At 39.2% G+C, this 12,760-nt stretch overlaps 1 pseudogene; it reads left to right on the top strand.

The window, feature by feature from the left end:
* Positions 1–9,139: 9,139 nt before the first annotated feature.
* Positions 9,140–10,090, top strand: LOC104409963 (annotated as a pseudogene).
* The last annotated feature ends 2,670 nt before the right edge of the window (positions 10,091–12,760 follow it).

The raw sequence follows: 12,760 nt of genomic DNA, 5'->3' as shown, positions 1-12,760 counted from the left end.
GGAGGGCAAAGGGGAGTCAGACTTCTGCTTGGCCAGGAAGAGCCCATGTGCTCGGTAGCAGCTCGCTGGTGCGTGCCCGGCCCTGACATCACGCTGCTTTCCGTTTCAAGAACAAAGAACTCTCACTTTCAAACTGCAGTCGCTTAAATACTTCCCACGTGGTAATGATGCTGGTGTAATTAGTTGTTGTATGTTAAGCCACGGGCCACAAAGCTTCCCAAGAGCGGTGGGGCTGGCAGAAACCTCCTGAGGTTACATCAGGGGAAAGACCAGGGTCTGCACTCAGTATCACACCCCCAGCCACACCGCTCAGAGAGAGCACAGGGCATTACAGCGGACACCACGGCAAACGTGAGCCCACAGCGTGTTTTCATGTGGCAACGACATGCTAGGATCCATTACGAAGAAGGTTCGCAAATGGATTGAGGGGATTCTTCACTGTGACTGTGGTGAGGCACTGGCGCAGGTTACTCTGAGAAGCTGGGGGTGCCCCATCCCTCGCAGTGCTCAAGGCCAGGTTGGACGGGGCTTTGAGCAACCTGGTCTAGTGGAATGTATCCCTGCCCATGGCAGGGGGGTTGGAACTGGATGAGCCTTAAGGGCCCTTCCAACCCAAACCATTCTATGATTCTGTGCTTCTGTGGTAAGGAACCGTCCCCTTTTACTTGGCATTGGTAGGCAGGATCTGGCATACGACAGTCAGTGTCAAGGCACCCCAGTTACAGGGCAAACTGGTGCAGTAATGGTGACCAAGATGGCGGGGGTCTAAAACATTCCCGACAAAGAAGGGATTGAGGGGCTGAGCTTTTCTGGTCTTGGGAAGAGGAGGCTAAGGGGGGACCTAGAGATTGCTTGGAACTATTTGAGGGCCATTACAAAGATGAGAACATATGTAAAGAGTGGAAAAATACTGCACATTTAATCTTGGGAGGTTCAGTTTGGATGTTAGAGGAAAAACACTGGGAGGATTGTTCAAGACTACAAGAACTTGCCAGCAACATCAAGCACTCTATCCTTGGAGGGTTTCAGACATCAAAGCTGACCTGGGAGTGGGGTGACAGTGCTGTTTCAAGTAGGAGATTGGACTCAATGATCTCCAGAAATCTCTTCCAACCAGCGTTTAGTGGCTCTGTGATTTGTATGCTTGTGAAGTTTGACAGTTCTGGTTTTATTACAAATTACGTATGTACAGAAAAATCACGAAAATATACTATTATTTATCAGTCACTTTTTGTATTTTTGTCATACAAAGTATACAGAATAACACATGCTTTGTTACTGTTGCATATTATTGCTGTATGTTCTAGCATTTGTAAATGCATTTATAGCTGGGTGAGCAAGATTCACCATTAATTTTTTTCGATGATGGCTCAATAGGTATGGGTAGGATTTTTAAAGCACTTTAAATCTTAGTATTGAAAAGACCATAACTTTATCTTAGACATCATGTGCCCTTAAAAGATAATAATTCAATGAAGTAGGTGTTATGTTATGCCTCCTGGTTGCAAGATGTAGATAGGTCTCTGAACGTCAAGTAGGAGTAATCAAATGGTAAATCTGAATCTAGACAACACAGAAATTACACATCAGCATCACCAAGGACCAGCATTACCAATGAGAATTGTAACTATTAAATCCTGACTACAGAGCCTGATTTATAAAGATGCCATATAAATTAACTCAATTTTTGATAATACACTTGCTTATATTCAAATGGCCTACTCCAGAAGCGGACATAAATCTTCAACAGTAAATTAATCTAGCAAATTCCAGTTTAGTCCTGAAAAGTGTGTTTCCTCAGAAACTATAGCTTTAGTTAAAAGTAGAAGTTTAAGCGTTACTGTTGGCGCCTATAATGAAAAATACTCAACTGCAGTATTTAGCAAGGATGAAAGTGTAAGCAGCTGAGGTCTTACATTTTTGCAAATAGTAATTAATAGTGACAGTTAAGAAAGTAGGGTGTCTTTATCAGATCATTACGGATTGATAAGTAATGGTCAATACATGAAAAGAGCATCCCAGGTTTGTTGCATTTTATCCAAGAAAAAAGGTAGGATTTTGTACCATCTGAAAGTGTAAGAGTTCATACTCAAGTAACAAAGATTTGATCTGAAAAGTTATCTCTTTACGATTCAACAGTCATGAACTAAACATACATTTCAAGGTTTAACAAAAAACAAAAAAACCCAGAAAACTTATAAATTAAATCTACAACTCAATATATTTCTTCTCATTCTTCAAAAAGCTCATTTACATAAGTGACTCAACACAGCTTACAATATTTGTTTCTTCAATATCAAAATACCTGCTGAAATTATTTTTTTTTTTTAGGATTAGTGTCCCTGTGTCAGTTGGGATGACTGGAATTAAAAATTAACTCATCGTACATCGGATTGCACGCTAGGTAATGTGTACTGTTGCATTCTACATCATCTCTGTGCTCTGAAACAGCAGCTGGCTTCCATCAGGAGTGCCATGGCTTAGTTTGTTAACTCCATCCATGGAAGATAATGAATATCAAGTAGGAAGCAGGTAACACCTACACAAGCTCCTTTTCCAATACCTAAGATAACCAAGGAAGAAACATGTACTAACACACTTCTAAGAGGTGAAGAATGGCCTAAGGGAATGCCTTACCCATGGATGTGATGCCAATTCACAATCCTCTCTGAAAGCAAAGTGGTAATAGAAAAAAGTGATATGTCTGCATGACATTTTTCTTCACCTTAGTGACCTTAGGACTGTTGTACAGCCTGTATCAAGGCACAAAAATATGCATAGAGATTTTATTCAAGTGCTGTTAGTGGTGTTAAGTATTTTTGAAGAAAGACCACCAACATAAATGGAGATATATGCAAATACCTGAGAGCACAGAATAGCATCAGAAAATAGTAGAGGGTGCAGTGGGACAGGGTGATTATTCATTTGCAGGTGGTAGGGTCCATCCCTCTCAAACCTTTAGAAGCCTTGGTAAAAACTTCATCAGCCTTACTTCCTTCTTGTGCTAAGTGTAGACAGTGCATGTGCTAAAAACAAGCCTGGCACAGCAACACACAGAAATGAGATGTAAACACCAGAGTGGGTGTGTACTGTCCTCTACTGGGATTTCACTGGCCATTTCCAATCTCAGAGACAGGCATACGGCAGCTCAACCTAAACATAAAAAAGGGAGCATAGGAAAAAGTTATCAAGCCCTTTACAGGATAAAGGCTATTTTTTATGTTTTCCAGCATAAAAGAACTGAATGTTCTCATTTTGTTAGTGTTGTGATAATTAGCAACCAGTACTACTTGTGCTTTGTACAGTTTTGTTCTATCAAACCTCTGGTGTGGATGTGCATTTGTATTCACGCACAAGTAGACCACAGAGTTTTCTGCCAAGAGTCATACAGTGTCACACCTAAAAAACATTAGAACTGCCAGTAGAGTGAACCATCACCCAAACTGCATATGGCTTTGTTTCAGAAGAAACTGTGTGGGGTTTCGTTTTGTTTTGTTTTTCCAGAAGATAGCCCATAAATGAGTCAGTTGTGTGAATGATAAGGAGATGAGGGCTCTGGAGTGAACTGGGAAGAGTATGCCATTTGATACTGTAGATGTACCTTCTAGGATTTAAAGATTGCCACAAGCATCTGAAAACAAATTAGAAAAGGGGTTAATGGTTTATGTGGATTATTTTTTTTCAGCTTTTCAAATGGTAGGGAAATAGCAACACATAAATGATCAAGTCAACACATAACTTTTACAATGGAAAATAATGTTGAGCACTTCTAGAATTAAACCCATCTCACCTGTAAGTAGCTTTAGGTGTGTGCTTTTCATGACATTTGGACAGAGATCACTTTCCCAGTTACAACTGTCAATTTTTGCTATTCATAATGTTGGTTTCTACATTTTTTATATGAAAGTGTGTTTTTAGGCAAGTCTGTAAACAGTGTTCTTATTTTAGAAATGTTTCAGTAGTTACTTAATAATTGCAACATCCAGCTATACGTTAAACTTCGAACAGCTTCCTGATAATCAAGGGGTTATTATTCATATTTCAGAATGTGCCAAAGGACTAATAAAGTTTAAGAAATTAATGAAACAAATACTACCTTATGGGTTTATTAAAAGACAATATATGGGTATAAAGATGGAAGAAATTATGTTTAATGAGAAGTATAATGTTGGATATCTTTGGAATATAAAAAGGATATAAACAATTTTTAAATGGTGGAAATAATTTTACAGACTATATTATGTACTAAGATAGGAAAGTAATGCTTATGAAAATTAACCAAACAGTCCAAAGTGGTAATTAAGAAAGGAATTTAAGAAAAAGACATATTTGAGAAATTATTTTAGCTTAATTTAGTACTGCATTGTTAACTGTGTAAATAAAATAAAGCTAATACCCACACTTTATCCCAGCCACATAGAGAGCATGATTATACTCCATACATTATATGCATTACTTTTGAAACAGCTGGAAATAGTACCAGCTTACATTGCCTTTTAAAATTAAAACCAGAAAACAAATTATTGTTTCCATTAATAGCTTACTTTGCATGTTAAATTAATCTCTGAATTAATAAATTCATAAAGTTTTCAGAGTTTTTACACTTAAAAATTTTCAGATATACACAACTAATGAAACTTTGATCCCTAATGATTTTTAGGGTAGAATTCCTCTCAGCAGATTTTAGGCGTCAGTTGTGTAAACAAATGCATCTGAGCTGTTATCCTAGGCTCTCCGTGTAATCAAAGGAGAGAAGAACTTTTGGGCTACAGTTCATCTGGGTAGCTTTAGAATTCTTTATGTGTTATAAATTACACAAAAGAATCACCCCTTTCTTTCCACCGATGTGAAAGAAATGACTGGCACGCATCCTGCCCTTTGTCACCCAGCCATCCTTTAGCGCTTTGCCTTGTATTTCAGTATAACCAGTAGAGTAGATTTTGCCTGCATTCCTAGAAAGCTAGGCTTATTGGATTATGTATTTTGACATGTAAGTTTCATTTGAGTTATGTCTCTCATAACATAGCCTAAAATACTGCGAAAATACACCAGAATTAATTTTATCTACAGTACCTTGCTGAAAATTAGCCTTTCTTTTTTCTTTTTTTTTTTTTTTTTTATTTTATTTTTTCCCTCCACGATTTTCAACAGTTGTTCTGAAAAATTTACAGGTACTGTAAAATCATTTCTGTCTGTATGCCTCAAATGGAATCTGCATCACTTCAAGAGAACAAATGCATGCATGAAAAACAAAATTTATACAGAAACAGCTGAACAGGAGGGTCTGTGTATGTAACTGGAACTCTGCTATATGAACTAGCATTTGAGTGTGTGTTGTACTAAATATTGACTTCAGGAAGGACATAGTATAACAAGAGCATGTTCCAATGCTGCATTTACCTGGGGCTCCTCTGTGCTTGGAAGATGTCACTATCTCAAGAACATGCATATAAGAACAGTACAGTACTTACAGTCTGTGATTTCAAGGTATATCTTATCAGAATAACTGACAGGCATACCAGTTTACAGAATTCTCCCTCATAACTTTATCTTGTAGGCAAAGCTAGAAAATGCATCCAAAGGTATTGCAGACTGTTAAGGTAAAGGAGGGTTTTCTGGATTTATGAGAGCTTTTGTGAACAGTTAGCATCAACTTGTATATCAGTGAAATACAATTCGTTGTAGAAAAGAAGCCTGAAAATTAAAAAATGTAACGGAAGATTTTGGTTTGTGTTAATGTGAAGTTGTGTTGAAGCATCTACTTCACCAAACTCTAAAAAAAAAAACCCAAACTCCTAGTAAAGTGCTCATTGAATTAAAAAAAAAAAAAAGAAAAAAAAAAGAAAAAAAAAAAGCAATGGTTAATGCCACCTGACTTCCTAACACAGCTCATTTTAAACAGAACATGTAGACCTAATTCCATGTTTCTACAGTGGCCTGATGGCCAGGGAAACTCCAGAGGCAGCTGGACTAGATGATGGCTGTAGATCCCTTCCAAACAAAATGTTCTATTTTATTCTCACATATTCCCTTTTCTGCTGTCCTGCTGTCTCCTCACTGCTATTTCCATGTCTGAGGTTCTGCATTGTCTTGCTCTGCTCTTCTGTTTTATCCACTTTATGGTGGATTTCAAGAAAATATCAAGCCTTACCTTCCAGGTTCAGACAAGGATTCATCTTTTGAATGTTTTTTTTCTGGCCCTTCAAATTTTTAGGGGACTCAACAATCATGTTCAACCACCTGCTAATCAGCATGAGGAGCTGTTTCAGTCTTTGTTTTACAATACATCCATTCTGTTAATAATTCCCCTGCTGGGAAAAGCTGCAATATTGCATGATAATAGACTGAAATCTACTATAGAGATAGTCATAGCAGGCGTGAAGTGATCCATCAGATGTGAATTTGAAACAATGATTAATACATTATTAATATTTTTATAGATAAATAAATATATCTTCGCAAGGCTGAACCGTTAATTTCCCACCTTTGAAGCTCTAAAATTTTCATAGCACTGTCATCTTCAGGTGACATTGAAGTGCTAGGGATTGGACAACAGGCCCAAGCCAGAGTTGACTTATAGATTAATCCTGTACATCATGTGATCAATACCCTTTGTGCTAGTTGATATAATATTAAGACATAACGATAAACCACTGATGCTGATGTTTTGAAATAGATAAACCTTGTATACAGATTCAACAAGCCGCTTATGTTTTAACACCAAAATGGGTACTTTAGAGACTGGTGACCTTTGCGTGCTCTGGTGCAATTGTCTGCAAGGTATTCTAGGAAACCCTACCAACCGCACGCCAGGCTCTGGCCAAGCCCTGGTCTTGGTTGGTCGGGGAGGTGTTCCTCTGGATGCTTCTGCACAAAAGAATATGCAAGACACTCTGACTTGCTGATTTGAGTCTATAAAAACTGGACCCTCTTGCAGCAACTTTGGAGACCTCATCTATGAGTGGATGCACTGCGCAGAACTTCCCAATTGCTGGGAAAGGTTCTCCAGATCCTCGCTGCAACAGGGGCTCCCCAGCAACTGCGTATCTGGATGATGGTAACATATTCAGGCGATTGGTGATGTATCTTTCTTAATCACTATTCTCTTTCTCATGTAGCAATGATTAAGCGCATTACCTTGCTTATGTTGTTTGTTGCTTAAACCTGGAGCATAGTCAGCTGAGTGTTTTACTGAATGTATGATTTTATCTCTGCATCACCCCAGTATTAATAGTAAAATAAGACCATTCTTTCTGTTGGTGTCTGTGTCCTTTCTGTTGCCCCTGTCAATTAGCAAAACATAAATTTGCGTCATGGACAGGATATGACAAAATGTCACTTTTCAAATCTAAACAGAATGTATCATTCCCATCTGAAATTCCTGGGTGGGGTGATCTTCCCTATAGTTCCCTTGCTTTTGAATGGGCTATGGCTGGAGTACCAGGTGAACCATGGGAAAGCCAATTGAAGGATGCCAGACTATTGGATGTATTAAAATGCCTTCAAAAATTGTCTATTGAAAAAGGAAAAGAGCTTCTAAGTTCGTGAAGACTGGGATGGATTTTGTTAACTGCATATCAAAAACAGCACCAACAGAAAGAGCGATTGTTGTCAGAACACTCCCATATGGAGCGACAAATATGTGATTTGCAAAATCAGATTGTGATGTTACAGTGCCAAAATAAGCTGCTTGTTGATAAGTTGGACACTTACCAGACTGTAGCTGAGAGAGCTGCAGTACAGGTTGCACAGTATAAGTACAAGAAAAGGAGGGGATAAGTAAATCCTAAGAAGGCACATGCAGTAACTGCAGAAGCAGGGATGCAGTGGGATCCAGAAAAATGGAATGGAGATATTTGGGATTCTACGGATTCTGATGAGATTGGCTCTCCTGATGAATGTGTAGATATGAAACTGACATTAAGGCAAAAATTGGAATGTTTAAATGGGTGAGAAGTAAGGAGTGATGTAATAGAAGATTTTACTCAGCACAAGATAAATGACTTAATTGAGAAATGTAAACAGAGACCTGGGAATCCCTTCTTTTGTGGGTGGTTCCTATGCATGATCAAGGGGCTGCAGGAATTCTTGTGAATGCAGGGGATTCTAAAAGATCTTTAGTCCTGAGCTTGGACTCCTTTGTACAGGATGCCTTCCGTAACAATGCTCAGGAAACAAACTTGCTAGCTCTGGCTGCTCAAGGTTGTAATACTTAATATCCTACAGAAAATGATTGGCCAGGTGGGGTATGTCTGTGGTACACATTGCAAGATTGCATAAAGCGAATAGCAGAGGAAGGGAATGAAAACAGCAATGTTTGTAGGAGGTGCAGACATGGTGATGCACAATGCTTTGTCTGTTGCTCATAGAAATTGAATGATTAGAACTGTCCCACCAGCATATGAAAGTGTGATAATGACTCTCTTAATTAATGAGACAGGAAATCCCCTTGATAAGGTAATTGAAAAAATACAACAGCTAGGTGATCTTGGAGAGTGGGTCCCCAGAGGAAGTGCGAGGAATCAAGATCCTTGGGATGATTTTAAAAGGAGCAAGGCTCATGTGTCTCAAAAGTAAATGTATACAGCTTTAATAAAGGATGGTGTGTCTCACAATAAAATTAATGGTGTTCCAACTCATGAATTAAGGAGAATATAAAAGCAATAAGAAAGTTCAAAATTCTATAGCAAAGGATTCAGGAACAACTCAGCCTGCCGCACTTCCCCAGAACCTCAAGGGGACTTCACATACATTCACGGAGGGCCACTCACAAGCGGATTGTTTGTTCCAGGGAAGAAGGAGGATTGGGAGGTGTATTCTGATTTGTATCCTTGGAAGGAAGCTAGGGAAATAGTTTAACATAGTAAACAAGAATGAAGTAACAGCCAAGCTACAGTGCAGTGGGCATGGAAGGATCAGCAGCCTCATGTGGAGCTATAAATTTTTTTGAAAAACTGGTCCTCACAGATTGTAAAAGCCTTAACTGATACTGGAGTGGAGGCCTCTCTAATTTACGGGAACCCTAAAAAATTTAAGGGGCCTACTTTAATCATTACAGGACTGGGAAAGAAACAAATTGAAGCTGTGCATACAAATCAAAATGAAAATAGGAAACCTCCCAAAACAAAGTTATTCAGTTATGATTGTTCCTGTCCCTGAATATATAATTGGGATTGATATTTTAAAGGGACTGACTTTGAATCTTCCTGATGGTTTGTACCAATTTGGAATGAAGAATTATATTAGTGCCCAGACAATTTTAGTAGGAAAGGTAAAAATGATTCCTGTGCAGATTCCTGCCGCAACTAAATTGGTGACAATGAAACAATAGAAGACTCCATGGGTGCATGAAGAGATTTCACAGACAATTAAGGATTTATTAGATACAGAAGTTTTAAAATCAACTACCACAGCTTGGAATAATCCAGTCTGGCCTGTCAAGAAGGGTGATGGGTCATGGAGAATGACTGTAGATTTTAGAGAATTAAATAAACACACCCCACCTCTTACAGTGGCTGTACCAGATACTGTTACTTTAATAGGAAAAACCCAGAAGCATTCCGGAACTTGGTATGCAGTAATTGATTTGGCTAATGCTTTTTTTACAATACCCATTGCTGAAGAGCACTGAGATCAATCTGCCTTTATGTGGCAGGGACAACAGTATACTTCCACCAGATTGCCCTAGGGATGGTTGCACAGTCCAACCATTTGTCATTGGACAGTGACTGAGAGTTTGGAGGAGATAAAACTGCCTCCTCATATGCAAATAATTCATTATATAGATGACATCCTGATTCAGGGGAGCAGTGAGGAGGAAGTGCAACAAGTCCTTGAATTAGCTGTAGACCATATGAAACAGAAAGGCTGGGAAATTAATCCTACTAAAATTCAAGTACCGGCCCAAACAGTGAAATTTTTGGGAATGTGGCATTGTGGACAATGGCAAATATTACCGAAAGCTCGACAGAAAATTTTGAATTTTGCAGTGCTGCAGAATAAAAATGAGGCACAAAAATTTTTTTGGATTATTTGGCTTTTGGAGACAACATATTCTGCATTTAGGACAAATCTTAACCCTGTTATATAAAGTAATGAGGAAAAAATATGAATTTGAATGGGAAAGTGAGCAGCAGGCTGCCTTTGAATTAGCAAAAGAGGCTATTCAAAGAGCTTTAGATTTATGGCCCATGCAAAAGGGAGAAGTTGAGTTAAATGTATCTGTAAATGGGTCTCATGCTAATTGTAGCCTCTGGCGGAAACAAGGAAACAAGAAGGTTCTCTTAGGGTTTTGGGGGAGAAAATTGCCGGAGGCAGGAAATGACTACACACCTTTTGAGAAAAAGTTATCGGCATGTTATTGGGCACTAGTAGAGACAGAACAGCTTACCATAGGACATGAAGTAGCTCTTCGTCCAGAAATTCCTATTATGCAATGGGCCAAAAGTTGTACAAAAACCCATCGAATTGGGCATGCTCAAGAGTCCAGTACTGTAAAGTGGAAGTGTTATATTCAAGATAGAGCCAACGTAGGAGTTGGTGGGATAGCTACCCTTCATGAGTGAGTAGCTACAGCCCCCATGAAGGATCAGGAAATAAGTCCCAGTTTTATAGTTGAACAGGAGTCCCCAGTGCAATTGGGAAAAACTTTAGATCAACTAACGCCACTTTAAAAGGAACATGGTTGGTTTACTGATGGGTCAGCTAAATATATAGGAGGAAAGGGGTTTTGGAAAGCAGTAGCTTACCATGCTCATTCAGAAAAATTTTTAGAAACAACGGGAGAAGGGAAAAGCAGCCAATATGCTGAATTATATGCAATTCATATGGCTTTAAAACAAGATGATCTAGGAGAATGACATTTACATATTGATTCTCAATCAGTAGCTAATGGGCTAGTTACTTGGCTACCAAACTGGGTAGCCAAAGATGGGAAAATAAATTCTAAGGAGGTCTGGGGAAAGAACTGTGGATAGATATTTCGGAAATAGTACAAAGGACAAAGGTAACTGTATTTCATGTTGATGTTCATAGTAACGCAGACATATTAGAATGACTTTATAGCTCTGTTGCAGATACCCAGGCAAAGATTTTCCAAGCCAGATTGGAATTCCGTCATAAGGAAGATCATGAAGGTTTGGCAAAATGGGCACACCAAAAGTGTGGGCATCTTGGAGAAAAAGACATTTACAGGTGAGCTCAAGAATGTGGCATAGCAATGTCACTTGATGTGATTAAAACTATCACTGCTCAATGTCCCCTATGCCAGCATACGCACAAATGCCCAGTGCCAAGCACTGTAAAAGGATGACTGGGGAGAGGAAAAGTGCCCAGACAAATTTGGCAAATGGATTACATTGGACCTTTACCCCAGGACCGAGGGTGTAAATATATCTGTACTGTTGTAGATACAAACTCTGGATGTTTGATTGCCCATTCTTATAAGAAAGCCACTCATTATAGCACTATCTGTACTATAGACACAATAATTTTGTATTGTGGAATTCCGTTACAGATTCAAACCAATAATGTATCTCATTTCTGAAATAAGTTTGTTCAACAGTATGCTGAATGGCAAAATATTCAGTGGGTTTTTCACATACTGTGTTATCCACAAGATGCAGGATTGGTTGAACGAATGAATGGGTTGTTGAAGGAGCAGTTGAGAAAGCTGGGATATGGGAACCTGAACCGGTGGAGAGCCCATCTCACAGATGCACTACATATTCTTCACAATAGGCCTACCGGGGAAACAGAGACCCCCTTGACGTGCATGACTATACCCAGTTTGCAAACACAGCCCCTAAGCGTGAGTGAGACTCCTTACTGTGAAACTATCCCGCTTGCGATGGCCCCCTACCGGACCAATCCAGAGGCTGCACGGTTAGATCTCCATGCATTAGAATTGTCCAGAATAAATCAAAAGCAGACCTGAGTCATCAATACCAGAATAGGAATTCAAATTCCCCCAGGGCACTTTGGTCTGATAACTGCTCGTTCCAACCTAGCGTGAAAGGTGTCCATGTCATGGGAGGAGTGATTGATGCAGACTATCAATGTCAAATTAAGGCAATCCTGTTAAACAATGGTGAACAAGATTTAATTATTCAACCACGCAACCGAGTGGCACAGTTATTGATACTACCAGTTTTTCAAGCAGAAGTAATGAAGGATGATCTACCCCCAAGCACCACAGTTTGTGGAGATAAGGGGTTTGGATCGACAGGTATCAACAGTGGAGCTAAAGTATGGGTTCAAAGGCCAAATGGTCCCCCTGAACCGGCTGAAGTAATAGCCATGGGGAAAGATAACACCATTTTAATCATGAAACCTGGGCAAGAAAAATGGGAATATGTCCCCGCAACAAAATGTTGTTTGCAAGAGTAACTAGATGGTATAGGATTTTGTCTTACAGATCTTTCATGACTGAACCTACCTGTTTGCCATAATGGTCCCATCAGGAGAGGATATTATCCACATCACCTGATCTGAGAAATCAACTTTCATGGAGGACAGAGAAGACCAGAACAATGAGGCTATTGTTGGTGTTGCTAATTATATGTTATCATTAGGATCAAATTGTAAATTGAGAAAATAGATTTTTATCCTTAGTGGAAACAGTGGCAAAAACATTCAATCTCAGCAACTGCTGGGTCTGTGGGAGCCCAGGCGGAGTCAAAGATTGGCCTTGGATAGCCCAACCAATATCACCTAAGTGGTGGATAAGTGACTGAAGCAATATACACGAAGGAATAGTATT

This window comes from Nestor notabilis, unplaced genomic scaffold (genome assembly GCF_000696875.1).
Source record: "Nestor notabilis isolate BGI_N333 unplaced genomic scaffold, ASM69687v1 scaffold14648, whole genome shotgun sequence".
Taxonomy (NCBI): domain Eukaryota; kingdom Metazoa; phylum Chordata; class Aves; order Psittaciformes; family Psittacidae; genus Nestor; species Nestor notabilis.
The sequence above is the reverse complement of the archived record's forward strand: the minus strand, read 5'-3'. Positions and strand labels throughout refer to the sequence as shown.